Source organism: Coturnix japonica, chromosome 8 (genome assembly GCF_054131305.1).
Source record: "Coturnix japonica strain WE chromosome 8, WE-NBRP24, whole genome shotgun sequence".
Taxonomy (NCBI): domain Eukaryota; kingdom Metazoa; phylum Chordata; class Aves; order Galliformes; family Phasianidae; genus Coturnix; species Coturnix japonica.
The window spans coordinates 32,355,190-32,375,689 of NC_140670.1; the positions used below are offsets into that span (position 1 = coordinate 32,355,190).

The following is a 20,500-nucleotide window of genomic DNA, read 5'->3' on the forward strand; positions in this document are numbered from 1 at the left end:
GGTGAGCACGGCTTTCATGTGCTGCTCCTTCTGTCAGTGCCCTTTGAAAAGATTACTGCTGCCAATGGGAGAAGTAATCTGTCAGAGCTGACATTCATCCTCTCTACTCTAAATTGCTATCTCGTCCTGCTCTGGCTGTGTCTGTAGCAGGGTAAGGAGGTATTAGTGAAGTCAGCACTGTGTTTTCTTTATCTTTTTATTTAAGCCACCATTCCCCACGATTCTGATAGTGATAGGGGGTGGGTTAATACAGAAAATATTGATGTCTACATCTCGATACTGATAATGCCCTGTGGCACAGTGACAGCAAGTGTGTAACTGATGTAGGAGTGCTCTCAGGGGGGAGATGCTGGGAGCCACCTGTGAGCCCCAGGCTGGGAGAGTCCTGAGACACCTGAGTTTGTCAGTGGGGACCTTTGCTGGAAGTCCTGTGTTGTCCCCATCCCTGGAGGTGCCCATGGCACAGTCTATGCTGGTGGGGGCCATTGAGTAGCACTGTGTGTGTGCTGCTGCCCACAGCAAGCTGGAGAAGAGCTGCCAGGTTCTCTGCCCTGCCATCCCCTGCTGCTCACAGGCTGTTACAGACCACATTGAAAAACAGAAGCCCCAAGACTGATCCCTGGGGCACTACACCATTAACCTTTCTCTATGCTGGGAATTGGCCATTTATTTCTATTCTTTCTTATCTCTTAACTTGTTTTAATCCGTGACAAGACATGATGGTTCACCCAGTTAGCACCGTGTTTCCTTTACAGCCTCCAGGTAGGTTGGGACTTTATCAAATGCCTTTGAGTGCATGAACACATCGTACCCCCCTGCCCTGTTATGTCCCTGGCAGCTCTGTGTGCCACCAGTGTTTGCTGGAGCCCCTCAGGTTCTGCCTTGATCTCTTTGCTCTGGGAAACCTCATTGCTGTCTACAGTGACCTGAAAGGAGGCTGCAATGATTTGTGGTACTGAGGGTTGGTGGGCATGGTGGGATGGGTTGGGCTTGGGGATCTTAGAGTGCTTTTCCTACCTTAATACTCTCTGGTTCTACACAGGAGCACTGTGGGCTATAGGGGTTCTGGGTTGCCCCAGTGTATGCAAGAATGTGGCCAAGCTCTCCGACCCAAAAGAATCTGCTATGACTCATGCCAGGATGGGAGGCATAGAGGTGCATTGTGCTTCCATAGCTCCCCATGAGGTGCTTCTGTAGCTCCTGCTGGGCACAGCTGAGAGATGCTACAGGCAGTTACGCTGATGTGTGGCAATGTGAATATCCATCCTGTGTGTGGTGTAAGAGGAGAAGATGTGACGGTGAATGGTTCACGTGCTGGAAACTACAGAGGTGAGCACATCAATGTGATGGTTTTGTGTCTTTTAATTCTGGAACTTAGAGAATTTGTGGAATTTATAATAGTGAATTCATTGGCTTCAAGTTAAAACAAAATGAAAAACCCCATTTCTTGACTGTTTGCCCGTGTTCCTGTGATATAGTATGGGATCATCTCTGTGCTTCACTTTGTTTCCTAGACTTTGCTCTATGCTTTAAGTAGATGTTTTTGGAAGCCCCAAACCTTCCTCAGTGTGATTTGTGATGCATTACATCCATGTTCCTTCCAGCATCACTGCCCCGTCAGCCACTTGCCATTCAATCACAGAACCATTAATGCTGGAAAAGCCCTCAGAAACCCCCAACCCTCCATGCCCACAGCCCACGTCCTTCAGTGCCAAATCCCCTCAGCTCTGAGCACCTCTATAATGGCGCTGCCCACCCCTGGGCAGCTGTGCCAGCACCTGGCCGCTCTCTGGAGCAGACATTGCTCTGATACCCAACCTGCTCCAGCAGACAAAGCCAGGCTTCCATGCTCTGTGTAAGGCTGAATGGATGTTTCTTTCAATAGCAAGATGTTGCTGTTCCTTCTGGCAGGCTGTATGATTCATTACACTGAATTGGGCAGTATGCAGTCCATACTGTGTAAATATAATATAGAAAATATAGACACCAGCTAGGACCGAAGCAATTGCCATCAGCTATAAGTAATGTGTGCAAGTTGATTATATATAATTCCAAGTTTGGTACCAAACCCCAGAGGCTTATTTTTCCTGCTTGATTTCACTTTAAACACTATTAAACTAAAGCAGTTTCCATCACCACCTCCTGGAAAAGGAATGGTACGCAGCACATCATCATGCTCTTTCATTAATTAAATCTGTGTTTCTCTGGAAGATTCCTGAGCATCCCTTAAGGTGGGAAGCCCTCTGTAGCTGTGCAGTGCCTTGTCTGGATGTGGCAGCCCATGGTTTCTTCCCACTGTGCTGGTAGGGCTGGGTTGTAATTGGTGCCCCACATGGTGCCCCTATTTAGGAGGAAGTTTTTCACCCAGAGGGTGGTGACGCACTGTTCACAGGTTGCCCAAGGAGGCTGTGGATGCCCCATCCCTGCAGGCATTCAAGGCCAGGCTGGATGTGGCTCTGGGCAGCCTGGGCTGCTGGTTGGTGACCCTGCACAGAGCAGGGGGTTGGAACCAGATGAGCACTGTGGGCCTTTGCAACCCAGGCCATTCTGTGATTGTATGACACTGTGCTGGTGGGGTTGGGCTCCCACTCGTCCCTTCTGAGCTCACTGTGCAGAGAACAGAGCTGAGCGCTTGCAGATAATTGAAAAATAAATAATGGGAGCAATTAGTTCATTATTTGCAAAATTGTTGTCAACATGTTAATAATTAAGCAGCATCTATATTGCATAGCGTGCCTTTGGTTAATGTGGCAGTGGTTATTAAAGTACATTAATGATTCCCAGCAAGTTCATGTAGATACTGCAAATGCCGCCGCTCAGTTCAGCACATCCCTTTTGTACTCACAGCATCCGAGAGCTGTGCAGAAAGGTACATGCAGGTCATTCTTCTCCAAGCTACATATTTAATGTGTCACTCAATGTGCGTCTTCCTAAAGCCATTTTGTGGTGCTGAAGATGCCTGGTAGCCAAATTGTTTGGGATTGGACTCTGTTATGGAAGGTTCGATTCAGCTCATAGGTAACTTCAGGAGAAGCAGAATACTGGGTGCAGCCATGAACCAAACAGCCCTCTCCTATGGGAGCTCTTTGTGGGGTCGAACAGTTAAAGAACCAAAGCCAGGATGAGAATTTAAATGTATTCTTGTTGTATCTTTAATCATTTCTTTAGTGCTTAGTTGCAATCTGTGTGATCTTTTTTGTTGTGTTTCTTGATCTCTGCTTTCTGGAGGGCACTGCTTGCTGGCTCGCATGCAGCTCAGCAGCATGGTTTGCCTTCCCAGCCCACCGCAGGTTTGTTTCAGCACTGGCTAATTAGGTTTGTTTCCTTGAGCAGGAGGAACTGAGAGTGTTGCAGGGGAAATCCGGGCCCAGTGCTCATCTCACCTTGCTGCTCTTTGCTGGGCTCCTGCTGCTGTCTGCTCTCCTACAGGCAGCTCCTCAGTGCTGGCAAGAGGAAACCTTGTGCTGTGGCTTGCCTTGCTGTTTCCTTATTCTGTCCTGGAAACTGAAACTGGTTATGGAGCATTATTTCTCTCCCCCATAGGAACATGACATGGGCATTCTGTTGTGACAGAGAGCAGCCTTGCCTTGTTGGTACCCAATCCTGGCCCACAGAACACCCGTGCTCAGACTCCAGCAGGCTTTAACCATAAAGCCCCAACACTTCATCGGAGGATTATTATGAAGCAGGCAAGTAATATCATTAAAGATGTCGTAATACCTGATTAGACTATGGATTTAGAGATGGAGCAGCATTATGCGAAGATACAATGTAACTGGGTTAATAACAATCAACTGATTAATGTAGTACATCTCGTTCAGGCCTAAAGGAGAATAGGCTGGGATGATTAGCACAGGAGGGATATGCACAAGTGCACAAAGCAGGATGCATGTGGTATGGCTGAGTAAGGGAGGGGGAGCTGTATCAGTGCACCAAGATATGGAGGTGTTTAAAGGAGACGCAGTGCAGTGAGGTGCCTGGCTGGAAGGAGCCTGGCAGATGCTGTGATTCAGGGTGTTTGTTTTAGCTGTGCTTACAGCTGCAGTGAGTGAACATTCATTGTGGATGTAAACAGTAGAACAAGGCTAGAAAAGAAAAAGAAAGCCAACCAACCCCCAGATGCCAAAAGCTGAGGCTGCGAGCACCTCACTTTGGCTTTGTTGAGCCATGGTGAGCAGGAAGGAGCTGGGAGCCCTCCTAAGGCCTTTGCTAACACTTTGCTCACCTCCTGCCCAATGGTGATAAAAGTCATGAGAAGAAGCCCCCCCCAAATTCACTTTTTAAGATGCTGAGGCTGACAGGAAGCTTCTTGGTACTATAGCATAATCAAGACATCATTAAATGGATGAATAAGAGATAGGTATTAGGAGGCCTAACTTGCAATAATAAATGAAAAGCAAAGTATGGTAAATGAAAGGAAGGTGACTGTTAAACATATCTAGCTTTTAACATAAATAGAACTTGAGGTCTTACATTGCTTTAATGAGCAACCTGTATTTAGGATGTAAAGGAGTGTCTGCATGTGTATGCACTGAGGGGATGGGAGGGAGACAGGCAGCTACAGCCTGAAAGTGGGAGCACTTCTATAAGGGAAAGTGGAAATAAACTTCATCTGAGATGTGAGATAAATATCACTGCTTTGGACCGGGTCACCTCTGCAGGTCCCCTCCGTGGCCATTTGCTCTGCGGTTTGAGCACGGACAGCCCGAGTCCCCATCTCTGCTGTCAGTTCCCATCTTTAAAGGCATTAGATAGAAAATTGAGCCGGCTATATTTAGCCAGGCTTGAAAACCACCTGTTTTCTTTTATTTTTTCCCCATTCTATGCTGCATTTTTAGCCTGCTCAGGTCAGATGCTTGAGGGGCAGCCTTGTCTGTTTCCTTTTATTTTTACTCCTAATTGTTGCTCTGTAGGAATGCAGCCTTGCTTTGCCTGGTTGTGTCCTGTTCACGCTTTCCCCCATGAAGAGTGCCCTGCCCAGCAGCAGGCTCAAACACCTTCACCTTGCAGGGGTGGAGCATGGAAAACAGCTTGTTTCTAATTGCAAGCAGAGCAGTAGGACAAAGGACCATCCTGTTCTCTTCATGTCTGGACCTGGTACAGATACAAAGTAATTGAATCATGTGTCAGAATAGTTACCAAAGGAATGGTTCTACCACTCACTGTGGTAGTTCTTCTCTATGACTGCAGTCCTATGAGACAGGGGAGGTTTAGGTTGGATCTTAGGAGGAAGTTTTTCCCCCAGAGGGTGGTGACGCACTGTTCACAGGTTGCCCAAGGAGGCTGTGGATGCCCCATCCCTGCAGGCATTCAAGGCCAGGCTGGATGTGGCTCTGGGCAGCCTGGGCTGCTGGTTGGTGACCCTGCACACAGCAGGGGGTTGGAACTGGATGAGCACTGTGGGCCTTTGCAACCCAGGCCATTCTATCATCCTCTGACTCTTTTCTGTGTTGCTCCCAGTTATTAGAAGACAGGGTGATTTAATTAAATTTATCCTAGCTGGATGGATCTTCCTTTTGTGGCTGAACTTGCTCCTTTCGCCTCACACTCCTATCATGGTACAAATCATGAAGCCTCTCTGTAATTCTTTTCAACTTAGTGAGCGCACTCCGCATCTTCTTTGGTTCCATATAATTCTGCACATTTTGCATCTCCTGGGGCTTTTGTAGCAGGATACAAGGTGCCATTAGGAGTAATCTGTCTTCTTTTTCCAATACAAAGCGAAGCAGATCTGATTTTAGAGGTAGACTGATGTGCAGTTTCTTATTTAGAGGAAAGCTGTATTGTGGGAACAAAACGGATTATCTATGGTGGCTGTGATTCATGGAGCCAACAAATGCATAATTTATCACTGGGGCTGAGGATGTGTGACCAGAGCTCTGCTTGGTGTGAGGTCAGAGCTGCTGGCAGCGAAGAGAGGACTTTCATTTGGCTGATAGCTGGAGAGATTTAATTTGGGCTGTGTTTATTCCTCCTTTCTGCTCACAGGCGCTGAAACCTCTAGTGCCAAGAAAATATGAAAATAGCTGACAAACTGCTGCCCCTTAATTGATGTGGGGGAATATGTGGTTCCTGAGCTGAGGAAAAGGGACACAGAACTACTGTAGATCCTGAGTCACACACAGTTGGGCCTTATTTGTGACATAAGACGTGCAATGGATCTGTGAAGTAAGGAGTGGTGCAAATGATGAACTAATAGCATCATGGTGAGTTCAGGGCATTCTGGTGTTTGCTCCTCACTCTGCTTGTTACTGGTTTGTGTGCACCCCTCGGAGGCTGATGGAGACCATAGAATCGTATCTTCCAGTCAACAGAGCTGAAAAAGCCCTCTGAGATCCCTGAGCCCATCCTGCTGTGCCCACCCCCTCAGTGCCACATCCCTGCAGCTCTGAGCACCTCCATGATGGCACTGCCCACCCCTGGGCAGCTGTGCCAGCACCTGGCTGCTGTCTGGAGCAGACATTGCTCTGATACCAAGTCTTTACCAGCAGCATTGGATCATTGTGGGAGCAAGTCCACATTAGGATGCATATAAATGAGGCTTCAATATGTGGCCACAAATCATCATCCAGGATACTGACATTCTGGTGATGTAGGTGTCCTTTTGCTCCCTCCCCCATGATTAGATTTTAGGAGCTTTGTAGGAGTAGAATTATCGTTAAAGCACGGGAGAAAGGGCTGAGAAAAGTGTGATCCATGTGCATCTCAAAGGGCCACAGGGAGTCACTCTGGATGCGCTGTAAATCACAGCACAGGCATCGTTTTCTGGAAGAAGAGCTGTGTGAGAGGGGGAGATTCAGCACCCGTTGGTTGTGATGGGTGGACAGAGCTCTGTCGGAGCAGTGCACGTAATGAGGTTTCCCACAGAGCACAGAGCGAACCTCTAATGGTGTGATTTTTCCCTCTGAAGGGCAGGTTGATCAGATGTGCAGGCAGCCTGGTTGATCCTATGTACAACACTGGCTTTCCTTCACAAAATTACTACAAAGGAAATGGATCAGTCACTTATTTCTCTTGCTGTCACGCAGCCTTCAATCTTCTCTCACTTCTTTTGCTTTTCTTACTTCTTTTTAGTTGCTCTTTACTTTTTCTCTCTTTGCAGATACATACTGCACAGCAGCTGAAGATGAGAGCACACAAGCAGCGGTGCTATGGGAAAGAAGAAAATCTTCCCAGTTCCTGATTCTTTTCTTATTATCCATGATGTTTTTGAGCATCTTCCCCTTTAACCTCAACGCTGCCCAAATCAGAGGAGCTGCCGTTGCTGTGTGTGTGTGTCCTGCACTATGTGGTGTCCTATTTAACAACACACTCACCTTCAGCAAAGAGGTTGGCAAGCCAAGTCCTGATTTGGTGCATGCATTGAATATTCAGCTTCCTGCTTTGATAACCCAGTGAGTAATTCTGGAACATACTGTAATAATAAAGATGGCTTTGAGCACATGGCCAAGCACCCACTGGGATAGCCAGTGTGTGGTACAGCCTTTGCCATAGTACTGATCAGCGCGATGCCCCAACAGAAGTTGCCTCTCTCAACACTGCCGTGTCCTAGGAGTGCTCTGATGTACGGTAGGAAAAGGAACTGAAAAAGCAGGAAGATGAAAAATGAGTGGATCCTATCAATTATTTACCCCTCTCAGGGCCTGGGATATGTTGCATTATGCAGATGTGAAAGCGCTTGTGTGAGAATTCAGTCTGCAGCAAGATCACTTGGTACTGGGAATTAATACAGTGGCATAATTCCTGAGCACATAATCAGTTGTGTGGGGCTGTGGAGCAATATGTTGAAAAGCACCCTTTCCTTCTTGGAATAAGAACATATTAAGTTTGATTCTTGGGTCTGTGAGTGGTGTCAAGATGTGTGCAGCAAAGAATTTTAGTATCGAGGCTATGGCAGATGAGGTTTGAGACTTTTCGTATTCTTGAAAAGGGGGTTGCATGTTAATATAAAATATTCCAAAGACTTGTTTAAAGAAAGAAAAGAACCCATTGGAAGGCTGAGGGAGCTGAGGGTGGTACTTGGCAGTACTGGCCCTGACCCAGCTCAGTGTCCTCAGAATGCAATGGAACACGAGGCTGCTGTGGCTGAGACCATGTGCTTGTCCCCATGCTGTCACCCTAATACATTGATCATGTTAACGCAAAGCACAGCTTCAGCTCTCACTGCCTTTGAGCTTGTTTGCATTTGCTTTAGACTTTGTAGGCCTGGGTCACCACCGGGTGCACGTCACTCAGCTGGATGAATTTACCCTAGAAGGAAGGCTCGAATCAAGGAGTTCAGTTGGAACCGACAGTGTTTCTGGCCAGCAGCTTTTCTTGAACCTCTGGGGAGAAAAGCAATCATGGAGAAGGCAGCAATGGAATTAATCTGGCACAGATGAATGGATCCACTGGGATTCAAGGGCTCTTCTCCTGGTAGGTGGGAGCAAACACTGAAGGTTAACCTTGGTAGGTTGGGGTTGGTCAGGGGTTTGGATACGTTTATCACTCAGGACTGCCCACATTGGTACCCCATAACAGCTGAATGTCAACTGAGCCAGTATGGAAACGAGCTCTGTCCTAAAGGGAGGAGGGGTAACCTTGGGGAATCTCCATTAGGATTTTCCTCTGGACATTTTTCTCCTTTAAGAGCCAAGCAAAAGTGTTCTTTAAAATGTAATCGTCGCTGATTGCGCACTTCTTGCTGAAAATGGGAGTGCTTAAATAAGTATGCAGCTAATGATCATTGTTTCTTAATTGCCAAGAAGGCTTATTGAAGGGATATTTAAATATTGCAGTAATTCATTCTTTAATTTAGTTAGCCAGGCATTTGTAAAACTGAGTCGTACATCACAGGGGGTTATGATAACATGGGCAATGTGATAAAAAGGAATGAAAAAGTACAAAAGACAAGTAGGAAGATGAAAATGCCTACAGAATGAGCAGACATGGAGGCTGCTTTGGGTCACTGTGCATTCTGTTGTAATTAGAAGTTTCCTTCCCATCCAGTCCACTTCATATGATGCTCTTTCTTCCCCTACATCTCCTTAAATATTTTATAGGTGTTCATTAAATATGATTTTCTCCAAACCATTTCAGAAATGCAACATTATTTCATAAAGGTATTTAACCTGTGGTGTTCCCTTAGTCCTGGGCCTTTCATTTCATAGAGTCATAGAATCATGGAATGGCCTGGGTTGAAAAAGCCCACAATGGTCATCCAGTTCCAACCCCCTGCTGTGTGCAGGGTTGCCAGCCAACAGACCAGGCTGCCCAGAGCCACATCCAGCCTGGCCTACCCCAGAGCCAAGCACTCAGATGCTGATAACATGTACTGTGAGAGCTGCCAGTGCTGCTGATGCAGTTTTTGGGCTTTAAGATCCTCTAAGTTACTAAAGATGCTATTAGAAGGGATCCTCTTTGCACATGCAGAATGATGCTTGGAGAATTGTTTTTAATGGGTCTTTGAAAGGTGGGTGAGATGGCAGTAGAACTAAGGAAGTCCTTTTCAGTCTCTATGAGTGCCTTTGGAGGAGAGCATTTACTTGAGCTGACAACTGTTAGTAATGGACTTACCTTCAAATGCAAGTATTAGTATTTTGTCACCTTTCCCTTGCATGCTACTAAGATATTTAACAAATAAAGCGATCTTATTTGTTCCATGCTGTTGACCTGGCCCTGCATGAGTGTAGCTGACCAGAAGAATCAGCACAGCTTTGGGTTTTCACCATCCCTTTGATATCCTGTATCTTGTAGCTATTCAAATCAAACGTATGAAAATACCTAATGAAGCGCTCTGAGCAGCCAGCGGAGCGTTCTGAACATCCACTCAACCATGTCTGCTTCTCCTGGTCGCAAACTTAAATTGCTGCTATTGATTTTTCCATTTCTGGTTAGCAAAGTACAATTCCTTTTTAACCATATATATTTTTTATCACAGTGTGCCCTTCGAGAGACTTTTCTGCATAATACTGAAATGCTTTCCTTCTGGTCAAATACTGTGTTTTATATTAATACCTCTGTTATTTCCCCCAGCTGAGGTACTGGTGTAGCTAGAGAATGAAAACATTAATTTTAATACTAGCAGGAGTTTTCTCCTTAGTGCTGGAACAGTCTTGGGGTGTTAAAGCCTAAGTTTGCTCTTCTTTGAAAGCTGTTGGTGTAGAGGAAGAAAATGAATTGCAGCTCATATTTCTCACTGTGTTGGCAGGCACAGAGGCTGTAACATTGTCTGTCCTGCAGGGCATGGGGCTGGTGCCTCTGGGGAGCAACAACTCAGCTGAAGTCCTCCAGGAGCATCCTGCATGGATATCACGTGGATTATCTGCCCGGCTAATCAGAGAAGTACGTAAGTAATCACTATTACTTGCTATGGAGTGACTTAAAAAATAGAAATCAAGTCCAAGAAATAGATGTGTTTTTTAAAGTCATCATGTCTTTGGCAGCAACAACAGATGAAAGGTGCTGCTGTCCTCTGAAGGAAGTGGTGTGAAGACACTTTGGTCTCAGGTGGTAACTTGGCTGTGTGGCTGCAGCTTTCTGGCTTGTCCTGTGGGCAGGAAGAGAGCTCACCTGGGGCTGTCCTTCCCAAAGCCGTTTTCTCTTCAGGATACTGATGTAAAAGTTTGTATTATATTTCATCTTAGTTTTCCTTTTTGATCCTCTGACCAAACTCTTGCACACCTTGTACTTCATTTTGCACAGGGAGCCAAGCACTTCCTTCCATAACTCTGGGCATGGGAAAGGAGAGAAATATGGGCTGAACTTACTGTCATCTCTCCTAAAAGCTTTCCATTGTAGCTAAAATGTGTGATAATGGCACCCAGAACTATCATTATGGTTAATTAAAGGTCTGTTATATTTTATAAAGGCAGGGCTTTATTTTCTGGAGTTGATAACTTGGCAATAAAACTTTGCTTTGGGCAAAATCTTGGTATTCAAGGTCACCATTTAGGAGTACATTTAAAATTGAAGAGAAACCCCCAAACCAGTGCACAGTTCCAGTTATTTCTGTGTTGAGGAAATACAAAGGGAATGATTTAGATTAAAAAAAGAAAGAAAGAAAAAGGAACACCAGAGCCCATGTGCTGCTGCAATGCTGAGTGCTGGCTGTGTGGAAAGAGATGCCTTCAGCTCCATGAGGATGGATCTGCTGAGGAAAATCTGAGCTCACTTTGTACCAAAGATGATTTGTGTTACAATAGCATGGGATGCTGTTGGTGTGCAAGCATAAATGAATGATAGATGAATACTTAAGTTGCAGTGTCTTTGGACACTCTCATGCCATCTGCTTTCAAGCATGGAGGGTGTACATCATGGCTGGACATCTTTGGCCCCTGGTGAAAACACTCCATGTGTGGCCAGAGGGACTGGGTGGGTTCATTAGCCCCAAATCTATGTATCCCCCCATGTCTGCTTTGGTATGGTAGTGAATTGAGGAGCAGAGCTGAATTCTGAAGCTCTTGGAAGAAAGTGTTTGTGAACAAGATGTGCTTCTGGGACATGGGCTGAGCTGTCTGCCCTCCATTTATTCCTGATTGCTATCAGCCACAAAAGGGGACAGGAGGAAAACACCCATCTTTCTGAGAATTTCTGCTGTGTGGAATAAGGATCAGAGAGCTGCATAAGTAATTCTTTGTTCAGTGGTGTCTTTTATATTTAAATCCTAGTTCTAGGTCAGAACAATGAGGGCGGTGTGTTGGAGGAGCTGCTGCCTCACTCCTCCCCACCGTGGTGCCTGGGGATGCTCTGAAGTTGCTAACGCCAGGCTTGAAAGACAGCACTTGGTTTCAGGGAGAGCTGGGAATTAGAAATCAGAGCTCAGACTCTGCCCAGCAATCTTCAGCAAAACATGGAGATAATTGGATATTAGAGGCAGTCAAACCGCAGCAGTTTTTGCCTTTTTGGGAAAGCATAAATTAAGTGGTGTCTCGTGGGCACTGCTCGTGGTGGTGCTGCTGGTACCCCAATGGCCTCTTGCACTGGCAGTGGTGCCAGCTGCAGTTCAGGCCTCTCTCAAAGGATCCTACTACGTTTAGAAATTAGGTAATGAGAAAGAAATGAATAAACAGATCATCTCTGGCTACCACAGGATGCCACTGTGCTTCTAAGGGAGCCTTGTGGCTCTTCCATTCTTTAGGGTCATCCACATGGAGCGGAGCCACAGAAGTTACGGTGCTCTGGTACTGCACCAGGAGTCCAGTACGATAATGAGGAACGATCTCATTTCCCAATTACTTCCCACAGATCACAGAACTGTATATATGCAGGGGAGGAAAATGCAGGCCATGCACTTGCATGGCAGACTGTGCAATCAGGAGAGAAATTTGTCTGCCCCCATTACAGCAGAAAATAAGAGGATTGTGGAATTCGTGTTCTTTCAATGAAAACACCAGAGCTGTGAGTCAATAGAAGTTAAACCTTAAAGAAATAGGATTTCTGTCTGAGATTTTTAGCTTGTAGCTGTTCTGGATGAGTGAAATCAGCAGAAATGTAGAACGCATAAGGAGGTGCTGGTTGTAATTGGGAAAAAAATTGTACCGAGGTTAAGAATAAACCAACTGGAGAAATGTTTTTCTCACAAACGTTGCCATGTACGTTGCTTGCAGCAATCCATGACATGAGATGTTAACCCCGGAATTCCTTTAAATAACCATTATTTTGGATGATCTTCAAAAATGTAAATCAACTGTTGATTGTGCTGAACTCTCTCTTGAGGAACAAAAAAACCCTGATCTATCCTCTTCAATATCCTGCCTCGTCTCTGAGGGCTCACCGCGTATGCAAAGAGAGATGAAGGCATCGCTCTAATGTGGCTTTTTACAAATGAGATTGAAGCCAAGGCATATTTAAACCTACCCAACTGGCACAAATAGGAATACGTAGCTCTAATGCATCTCTAATACACGCCTTTTATAATGGTGATGAGACTACAGCAGGAGTCATATTAACAAAATCGGATGTAACCCTGGTAGAGCTTGATGAAACAGAAGCCCACCCCCATCTCGCAGCATCTCTACTGAGAGACCTTTCCTGCTAAAACTCTGCCTTTCTTGAAGCCAGAGTAACCCCGAATGGGAATAACTGTCCCTTTTAGATATGAGGGTTTGTAAGAGAGAGTGAGATGTGGAGATAATTGTGTGTGTGTCACCAACCTCTGGGGTGATTTGAAAATGTAGGAGTTGTGGGACTGAATTGGGCATTTAATGGGATATTTATCTCCCTTAGAAAAGTTTGTGATAGAAACCTCTAAGTTGTAATAGTCAGCAATAAGAAGATTGCTTCCCTATCCATAAGAAGATATTCTTATTTCTCTGCTTGTTTATATATTTTTTTTCTCCGAAGGGATCTGCTTTCTAGGGTAAAACATTCCTAATTTCACCTCGGAGCTCGTGTTTTGGAGGAGGTGCCCATCTGCTTCATAGAATGGTTTGAGTTGGAAGGGACCTCCAAAGGCCACCCTGTGCCACCCCCTGCAATGCACAGGGACACCCACAGCTCCATCAGTGCCCAGAGCCCATCCCCTGCCCTGGGCTGCCTGCAGGTACCACCCCCGCCTCTCTGGGCAGCCCATGCATCGTCTTACTGCCCCCACTGTAACACACTTCTACCTTATACCCAATTTGAACCTCCTCTCTATAAGTTTGGAACCAATTCCCCCTTTTCTTTCTGCACAGCAGCGTGTCCCCTTCTTTCTTGCAGCCCCTTCAGGTACTTCCCACTGGGAGAACTGTGACTGCTGGTGTGATGTGTAATGTCATTCCATGTTCCTCCTCCAGATGCAGGGTCTGTATGGATGGAGGGGGACAACCAGCCCCCGGGGGCTCCCTCATCCACATGGTGCTCTGGAGTAAAACATGCCACGCATCTGCATAACTCCTGGTGTGTGCAGCTATTCAAGCTGGGAAAGTGAGAATATCCTTCCAGATCTGTCAATGTCTGCCCCACAAAGGGCTGCTGCATTGGACTATTGATGCTGATGGACTTCTTACAAGTGGTGGCTTTAGAGGGGTGATTAATCTCAGCTTTCAGGCTAGCAGCTGAACTCTATGAGCACCTACATTAATCTCCCTACTAAAAGCATCACATGAGAAATCTGCTTTAGCATCACAACAGCTTTTTACTTTCTTTTTTTTTTGCTCCAGAAACTTCAGTGCTGGCACTGGAAAAGTTACGGCACCGATTGTATTTCTGCTTTAAGGATCCTCTCTGCTCTGGGCAGTGCTGTGAAGCTGCAGGATGTCACAGAGGGAGATCTCTGTGCATTGTGAGAGGTGAGATACACCATCATTGGTATTTGGGGGCCCTGGGGTGAGGAATACATGACATCTCCCCCTATGGGATGTTTTCCTTGAGGAGATAACTAAGGGCATGCTGAGTACTGAGGGCTACAACCTTCCTGTGAGAGGCTGCAGGAGATACAAGTCTAAGTTGTGGGTAGAGTTTGAGTTGGAAAATGAGATGGCTTGTAAACTAGATTATTTGCAGGACTCTATCAATACAGTGTATGAATATTTACATAAATGCACTTCTGCATGTATAAAAACACTTGTGTGCGGCAGACGTGCTCCAAAGCAGTCCCTGCCCTGCTGAGCCCAGCAGATGGGTGCTCAGTTTGCTTTCAGCAGGTGCCATGCATTCATAAAACACAGAAATGCACCTAGAAATACATCTTTGTATACGCTTGTACCACCATCAGTACTCACAGAATCTCAGTTATGGTGTTTGCTGCTTGGGGTTGTGTAAACTAACTTGAATAACAGCTTTTAAATCACAGAGCTATTGCCAAACCCAGAACTCGATAATAACAAAAAGTTCAGAGAGACGTCAGAAATGAAGTTACTTTCTGGGGCTCATTTACTCTCTGATCATAGAGAGGATGGAACGTGGCTCCGTGATTAAGTGACAGATGAGAGCCATTAACACCATGGGAGACCTTCCAGGGTTGTTTGTAGTCACAGCTAAGAGGGAAAACCTTATGGTGCCAGAGGCTCCAGCCAGCAGCCAGGTGCTGAGATGGGCTTGCTGCCAGTACAGCCTCTTACCTTTGTGAATTTCATATCATTTTGTGCCTGGAAGCAGCTGCAGAGCGTTACAGGGGAGAAAATCCCCTCCTGCCTCTTGTGCTCAGCCCTGAGCTCCTCAGTGCCCCTCCCAGGCCTATTTCCAGAGACCTGAAAGGAAATTCCTGACAACCCAGAAGCTGCTTTATCTTGGTGATCCTCCTGCACCAGCAGCTCACCTCAGCAGTAAACCCCTCCACAGACCTGCAGAGCCTTGGTTTGCATAAGGCTCTTTTCTCTGTGAAATCCAGGATGTTCTCAGCCAGGGCATTGCTGTACCCTGTGAAGTGCTGCTGCTGTGGGGTTATCTCTAACACTGGTAACAGAACATGTTCTCAAATGGTGTCTGTCCAGGAGAAATGATGGTGCCCAGTGTGGAGATGTTCCTGATGCAGGGGGATACCCTGGCTCTGCCATGTGTCCTCTATAAGCACACAGCAGTGGTACCTGACACACTGTGCGGGGGCACTTAGAGGCTGTGGGTTCACATGGTGGAGGAGCTGCCTTTAGTTATTTTGGCTGATGATTCTCTTTAGCTTCTGCACCAGCCTCAATTCTGCCTCCTTACTTTTTTGATGATATGTACATCGTGTAGGTAATGTTATACATGTGTATATGCACACATGGGTATGACATTATTAGCATCAAATATTGATGCAGTTAATATATTAATGTATTAATACTGCCATCTGTTAATGATAGTAATGTTACCATATCATTTGTGATATGTATTATCTGATCATATATTACTATCATAATACATAATGCATATTATGTACTCTAGTTTCACATTTCTTTCCCACGTTCATGCAGCTCAGTTCTGTTGGGTCAGAAAGAAGTCGTCATCATAGGATGCCTGGGTTGAAAAGGATCTCAAAGATCATCTAGTTTCAACCTCCCTGCCATGGACACCATTTGGGGACATTAAAACTGATCTTTTGTACAGCTTGTAGATTTACCTTAGTTTTATCAATCTCTTTAACCCTCTGGGACATGTCAGAGGTGGGGCAGGAGGCTGACAGCTGGACTGGCTTACAGGTAGTGAGGTGCTGCCTTTGATCACTCACCACAATAAGGCATCCTGGTCTTCTGAGCTTCTCATGATCATTCCTTGCGAGGAATCAGGAAAACAAAATGAAGACAGAACAAAACCTGGAAGACAACTGACATTAATTCAAGGTGGCTGAGCATCAGATCCACATGCTGAGGAGCCCACAGTTTGCACTACAAACCTACTGTCACTGCTGGAGTCATTTCAGGTCCCTGCTTTCCCATTTCCTAAGGTTGGACTTTGTCCCCTCTGTCTAATTTCTTGCAAAGATTTCCTTTCTCTTTTTCAATTGTTTTTTTCAACGTCTGCTTTCTGGTGCTCCGGTCCCCATTGTGTTCGTCTTCAGGTATGAAATCCCCTTAGTTGTGTATCTTTATAGCTCATGAACTCCCTATCATTAACAAAAAAATGGATGCAAACATTCCATATCAGTGAGACTTTTTTCCCCCCACTCTTGCCTGTGCCTGTGATTTCCTGAGCATCCTCTGGGTGCTTCTTTAATTTTTTATTTCCCTCCCTTTCTATTTCACTGCAGATGCCTGGGGATACAACGATGATTCAGCCTCCAATTTACCTGATTCATCATGCTAAATCCACTGACAAAATGTGCTTGTCTTAAATCCTATAGCACTGTGGAGACAATTTGTTTTGGAGCCAGAATATATTATGGCTGCCAGGGGTCCTTACCATTTCGAGACTGCATCTACAATTGCATTAATTTCTTCTTTTTTGTTTTTCCATTTGTTTTTGTTGTTCTGGAGGAATAAATGTCCTGCCTTCCCTCCCTGCCTTCCCTCCCTGCCTTCCCTCCCTGCCTTCCCTCCCTGCCTTCCCTCCCTGCCTTCCCTCCCTGCCTTCCCTCCCTGCCTTCCCTCCCTGCCTTCCCTCCCTGCCTTCCCTCCCTGCCTTCCCTCCCTGCCCTTAAGAACCTTCATTTCATCCAGCAGCATTCCTGTCCTATCTGAAGCTCCATGCTGTTTCTCCCTCAGGCTTAAATATCAAAGTCTTGTAAATGTCAGTTGTGTTACGTCCTGAGTTATCATTACTATTACTATTTTAGATGCAACAAACTGAAGTTGAATACTTCATAGTGACATCCTGCCTTACCTTTCCTGGTGTAGTTTTTGCATGGAACAAACTGGTTATGCTTAGGGGAGGCGGGCAGGTGAGGGATAACGATTTGAGATTAAAGCATATTGTGTCTTTAGCTTGGCATGCATGTCTCTGGAAAATCCTTTCAGCATTTGGCACTCAAGAATTGGCTGTAGAAGAGGCTATGGGCTGCTGTGGGCATTTGGGTGGTAGGAGCAGATCGAGGCATGGAGCCACCTGTTTGGCATCGCTTCTATGTTTGGAGAAGGGCTGAGTGTTTTTGTGGTGGTTTTTGTGGTGGTGATGCCCCATCATTGGACACTGCAGTGTGTTCAATACAACACAAGCACTGCAGTGGAATGGGAGGATAAGGCTGAGCTCTCCCAGCAGTAAGACATGCACTTTGTTTCTCTCAACCAGGACTATTTAAGTTCAAAAGCTGTGTGCCTTCTACTACAATGAAAACTTTACCCTCAATGAAATGAGATAGTATTTAGCCATTGCAAAATTAAGGGCAATTTTCATGATGCTCTCCAGCGCCTTATAGCAATTTTCATCTCCCAGTAGCAGTGGGTTGCTTATTAGCCCTGATTACTCCTAGTGCTTTGCTGACCTCCACACCTTAGAAGATTATCTCAGTGCTATCTGCTGATCAAGCAGCATGCAGTCCCTGTGCTGTGATGTTGGCAGGACACAAGCCTGTGGTGTGTGGGCAACGTCTCCTTATTGTCCCTCTTCTCTCTGTCACCCTTTGTTAAACTATGATTAATGAGTGTCTTCACAAGAGACGTGTTGCTTTATATAGTGATGCTCATGTGGTACTGGTCCTCTTGTCTCTGGGGAGGATGCTGTGTGGTTCTGTGTCCTGGTGCTGTTGGTACTCCAGCTGCTTGTTGCTCAGGGTAACAGTGCAGCAGTGCTAGGTTTCATAGGATGAATCATGGAATGGCCTGGGTTGCAAAGGACCACAGTGATCATCCATTTTCAACCCCCTGCTGTGTGCAGGGTTGTCAACCATCAGACCAGGCTGCCCAGAGCCACGTCCAGCCTGGCCTTGAATGCCTGCAGGGATGGGGCATCCACAGCCTCCTTGGGCAACCTGTTCCAGTGAAACAGTTCCAGTTTCCTGGCAGTCATTGGATTTCCCAGTTTTCTTGGAAACAGACCCATTCAAGAGCTTGCTCTTTGAAACATTGCCCCCATTAGAGCGAGACAGAACACCTATTTCTAGTTCCAGATAATAGCACTTCACGGGTCATCTTTGCCCTGTTGAAGAGAGAGGTTTCAAATGTGCTTTCCAGGTCTAAATTTCATTTTATCCTAAAGGAGTATGTTATCTGATGAGCTGTGACTCACTCCATTCTCAGCACTGAACGTGTCACTGACTTGCTGGACAGGGCTGATAATGCAGCGCTGCTCCTTTCAGAAACCTGAAAAAAGTCACTGATGTCAAACATCTCCCAGCTTGCTCCTATTGACTGATATCTAAAACCCTTTGAAGTGCTTCATTTCCCTGTTAACCTACTCAAAGTTTTGAGGAGAAAGGTACAAGGAGAGGTACAAGAGATGCAGAGACTGCCATAAATCTGCCCAGGCTGGCAGTGTTCAGCAGTTAATTATTACACCTTCTTCTTTTACTCCTCATTAGATTGCTGTGAGATTTGTCTTCATAATAAATAATCATATCTTGAGAGCAGCACAGAAAAGGATGGTTTCTGCTACCAAAATGATACAATTTCAGTTGCAGCAGGATCATAAGGCTGTCAAGAACTCTCCTGCTAAACTATTATGTCAATCCCAACATAAAGGCATTGCTGCTCAAATGGCATGCTTTGCCAAGTGCAAGGCCTGCTGGCAATGAGGTGGAGCAGGAATAGAATGAAGCAAAGCTTTTTAAATTGGAAGAAGTATTCTGAGACTAACAGAATGCTTCTAGACACAGTATGGGTTTGGCTTGGTATAGCCGTGCTTTGGTGTGGTCATTCTGTACAAGGTTTCATTGCCCTTAGGTTGACAACAGCAAGAAATATTGGCCATGCGACTAGAGGAGCTGTGCAACTATGATGGCATCTCTTCCAAGTGAGTACTGAAGTAAGCCCAGAACCCAGCCAAAGAGCAGGGGAATGGCTGAAATCAGGCAGCTAGAAGCAGGCAGAGGCCATCTGAAGTCATCTTAGAGCAGCATGTGCTCCCATAATGCATACTGCATTTCTTAAACCAGTTTGGCTGTGCCAACGTGGCACTTTCGCTTCGGTTTGGAACAAAAATGATGGTGTCTTGTGGTACTTTAGCTGCCAGTACTCTCAGTAGATGCAGTTCTCAGCAAATAGGTGATTAATATGTTTTATCCGCTAGTTTTTAGTATGAGAAAACTTTGAAAATGCATCTTTTCTTCTGTTGGTCAATGAACAAAACACTGAAAGACTTTGCCACAAATGGGCAGGGGCTGTTCATGTATGTTGTGTCGATTAGACATGGAAAATAGGAGCAGTATTTCTCCTCATGAATTCATCTCTGAAGTATTCTAAATTAAATGAAATACCTGTTTGAAAGCTTACCTGGTGGTGTCAGCTGTGCCCTCCTTATCTGCTGGTCTGGTGGCGTGTCAGCTGTTCCCTCCCTTAGCCGTGTGTGTCTTAACTGGATCCTAAACCACAGGAAAACTCTGTTTTGCACTCTGGAATTTTGTTTCTGTAACACTTCCCCAGATTCATATCATCCTCTAGGTTGGAATGGACCTTCCAGATCACCAAGTCCAATCGGAATGCTCTGTGAGAGATGCTTGAAAGTCGGTAAACGGTATTGCAGAGTTCTCCCCTTTTCTCAATGAATTCTAGCAAATCTTTTCAAAACCTGCACTATTTTATACTTACCGTATCAATTACTATGTAAATCAAGTTTTCTATTTTTTTTTTCCCCTGACCTAGAATAAAATGGGTTAATCTAATCCCTACAGAGACGTATTAAGCTCCTGGGTTCTTCCCTATTTTTCTTCTTCAAGAAAGGTCCATGGTAACTCTGAATCTGCCACTTCATTTGCACTTGAGCGTAAGGAAAAAGAACCACAAATAACAGCATCAGGTTCATTTTTTCATTGACTCATTGCCTGCTCAAGATGATTTGCTTTATTATTTATTTTATTGTTTATTTTTTACATTTCAAACAAGGCTGAGGTGTGTGATTAATGAAGAACTGCTTATCCCTATGCTGCAAAATGTTGGATGCTGGAGCATTTCCCATGTGGCCTCTTCTTTTGTACTTAGCTAACTGATCTGTATTGAAAAGAGGATACAGGCTAAGTCAGCTGTTGAGCTCT

The 20,500-nt window shown here is 45.4% G+C and overlaps 1 long non-coding RNA gene across 2 annotated transcripts; it reads left to right on the plus strand.

Moving 5' to 3' along the window:
* The first annotated feature begins 5,214 nt into the window (after nucleotides 1-5,214).
* LOC146760030 (uncharacterized) lies at nucleotides 5,215-17,907 on the plus strand. 2 transcript variants are annotated; one of them, XR_014949001.1, is made up of 6 exons: nucleotides 5,215-6,206; nucleotides 7,103-7,394; nucleotides 8,195-8,415; nucleotides 10,190-10,323; nucleotides 14,124-14,252; nucleotides 15,855-17,907. It is a non-coding gene; the product is annotated as an uncharacterized LOC146760030 (long non-coding RNA). The 2 variants fall into 2 exon arrangements; XR_014949002.1 differs by having other exon boundaries at nucleotides 16,080-17,907.
* Nucleotides 17,908-20,500: the final 2,593 nt, after the last annotated feature.